Source organism: Pungitius pungitius, chromosome 12 (genome assembly GCF_949316345.1).
Source record: "Pungitius pungitius chromosome 12, fPunPun2.1, whole genome shotgun sequence".
Classification (NCBI taxonomy): Eukaryota; Metazoa; Chordata; class Actinopteri; order Perciformes; family Gasterosteidae; genus Pungitius; species Pungitius pungitius.
Window position 1 is genome coordinate 8,300,396 of NC_084911.1, and position 2,954 is coordinate 8,303,349.

Consider the following 2,954-nt stretch of genomic DNA (forward strand, 5'->3'; position numbering starts at 1 on the left):
ATCAGAAGGTCGACCTGGGGCGTCGCGTGAACCGGGCCCCTACATGTGACGACCCTCGATCAGCCAGTTGTCACAGACCTTGTCGTACGGAAAGTCATTCGTTTATTGAAGATCACATTTTCATACAGTCAAGTCACACCCGTGAGTCTCTGTAAAACACGGGAGCTGTGGATTCAGTGTGTGGCTTCAGGCGATAACATGACCATGTTTGAAGTGCTCTGTAAGAAGTGGAGAGCGCGTAACGGTTAGCTGTTGGATCTTAAATGTTATTGTTTGATTCTTTAGCTTGATGCAATATTGAAACGTAGGATCACCTTGGATTAGTCGAGGTACAATGACGACAGCTAACCCCACCTCTTTTGCTCCATCAAGATGTGTAAACTTTTTAACCAAACCCGCTGGATGACGACGTGGCTGTCTTCCTGAAGTGAGCTTTGCTTAATGAATTAATGAATACATTTAGTAAGATCCGCTTCTCCCCCGGGGCATTATATATTGGTGAATTCAAATTGAATCAGTGGAGCCATGTACTTTCAGCTAAAAGTAATATTGCAGTCTTAAGGGAGAGGAGATTCCAGCAATGTTGTCAATGGATTGTCAATTCAGGTTGATAACAAATCCAGGTCTACAGATTCCAAAGCATCAAGCAAACCTATACAACACAGGACTTGTTGTGAATCAATGATCAAAACGTCACCAAAATAACTTTGATCGCCCCCATTCAGTCAAGGCAAGATTATATATATTATTTTATTATAAATGAGCTTATGAGCTTTTTCATATGTGGCATTACAAGCTCTTTACCCAGTTGCTTAATGAACAGCACCATGCATTGTTAGCACTCCTTGCAGAGAAGGGCTGCAATGAGCAAAAAAAAGATCAAGGTACACACTTGACACCGTGAGAGAGAATTAATCACAACAGGTGCTGGGGCAAGTTAGATAAAATAACAAGCAAAATTCAATTGTGGAAGCGCTAGAATAAATCACAACAGGTGCTGGGGCAAGTTAGATGAAATACCAAGCAAAATTCAATTGTGGAAGCGCTAGAATAAATCACAACAGGTGCTGGGGCAAGTTAGAGTTAGTGAGAGCTAAAGGAGAAAATAAACGCAGTAGGTCACATAAGTTCTGTCGGATGTTCAAGTTGCCCAGAAGGATGAGCGGCGAGCTGTCATCTGGAAGTTGTAACTCTTCCATTCGTTGTAGAAGTAAATAACTTCTTCTCTGGAAGGATCATTTTCCGCTGTGGTCCAGTCGACTTGGGTCTTTGCCACGATTGCCCGCGGTTAAGCCCACCCGTGCCGTGTGGTGGAAGAAAAAAAGAAGGCCAAATTATTACATCCATCGACAGTCACACGATATGGAATGCTGTTGTACGAATGCGGGAAGAAGTCTTTTACAATTATGCAGACAGAACAAAATATACATAAAGAAATGCTTTCCCACCTCGCTGGAGTTGAAAGCCACGTGTCCCATGTGCCATTCCCAGTGATGTCCTCAGACTGGTGGCATGACTTTGCACGGGCCATCTGAAAATATTTGAGCACCAACGTGTATTATCAGAATACGATTATGGCTGTCAACAGATTATAGACAATTAACTAGTTAATCACACGTTTTGAAAACATTTATCTTGATTACAATATTTTTTTCTCTTATATTAACTGTTTACAGTTTAGTAATTTGTTGTTTCAACTCCATAATGAGCTTGACGTGTGTATATTATTTCTTTGGAATGAGGGGCATATTAATCATATCATTTAATGTTAGATTCATGCTCATTGTGAAGGCAATAAATATATAACATATTGAAAAGCATTGAAGACGCACAATACATTACGTGTCATTTAGCTGCGCCCGGCTGCACGCTGCGGGGAGATTATAGACAATGAAGTTAAACAACAAAGTAGTTAAGTTAGCTGCTGCGAGCACGGTTCTACTCAAAGTGTGTAAATAAAGTGATTCAATCGGGCCAAGTTATTTAGGGCACACGGAAACGTAAACAAAGTGGCGCTGATAGAGTGAAGAGGGGTCTTTTATCCCCGTGAAGCTACCGTAGTTAGCTTAGCTAAAAGACGTATGCTGGTTGTTATTGTTCAGTGCTAAATAAAAACCCTCTTGAATGTAGAACACAACTCACGTCTGGCCTCATACCATGACAGGCACATTAATGTTGACAATTAACTTCGTTAGCCTTGTGTTCACCTTTCCTGCCGGTCCGTCTCTGACCGTAGTCGGAGTTTGCAGGGGGAGGCGTTGCTGTCTGCTCCAGGGCCAAAGTACTGTCGGCTAAGTAAACTTTGGGGTTAATTCCCTTCGTCCCGGGGTTGGTGAATAAAAGTCCGCTTTACTTTCTTTGAGGATTTATTAATCTAACACTGAGTAACAAAGTTACAGTACAGACAATTCTCCGGCCGCTACATCCACTCCGTCATCACAACAACAACACAACTTCCTCATGCGCTCTCCCCCTCCGTAGCCCGTGCGTGTAGCTCTTAAAGGGGCCGCACCATTTTCTCTAGTAACATCACCATGACGTATGTTGCAGAATACGTCTATTTAAATCCAGATGTAAATATATTGAACTGTCCGTGTTATTTGTCCAGGTTAGATGTGTCGTAACTCGCAACCAGCTGCCCGGTCCGCCAGCTGAGTGCCTCAGTCTGCTGTTTCATTCTGTTCATGTGCCACGGAGCAGCTTCTGTCCTTAAACTGAAACGATTTTCACAAACCTGCTCTTAAGTGTAGTTGTTTAAGTCAAACACATCAGCAAGGAGCGTAAACTGAATCATTTTGTTCGTTAGATCAGACGACACGCGTTTAAAAAGAGGAGGAAAAAAAAATAATTTCGTCGGGAGTCGATCCCACGACCATAGCATCGGGGGGCCAACACCTTACTCACTGAGCTATTCTTTCAGATGGATTTGAGAATTCGAAAACTCACTGAAATAG

General features: G+C 42.5%; 1 long non-coding RNA gene across 1 annotated transcript; it reads right to left on the minus strand.

The window, feature by feature from the left end:
* Positions 1–731: 731 nt before the first annotated feature.
* On the minus strand, positions 732–2,588 carry LOC134132971 (uncharacterized). The gene is made up of 2 exons (XR_009957128.1): positions 2,208–2,588; positions 732–1,531 (listed from the first exon to the last, which is right to left on the minus strand). It is a non-coding gene; the product is annotated as an uncharacterized LOC134132971 (long non-coding RNA).
* Positions 2,589–2,954: the final 366 nt, after the last annotated feature.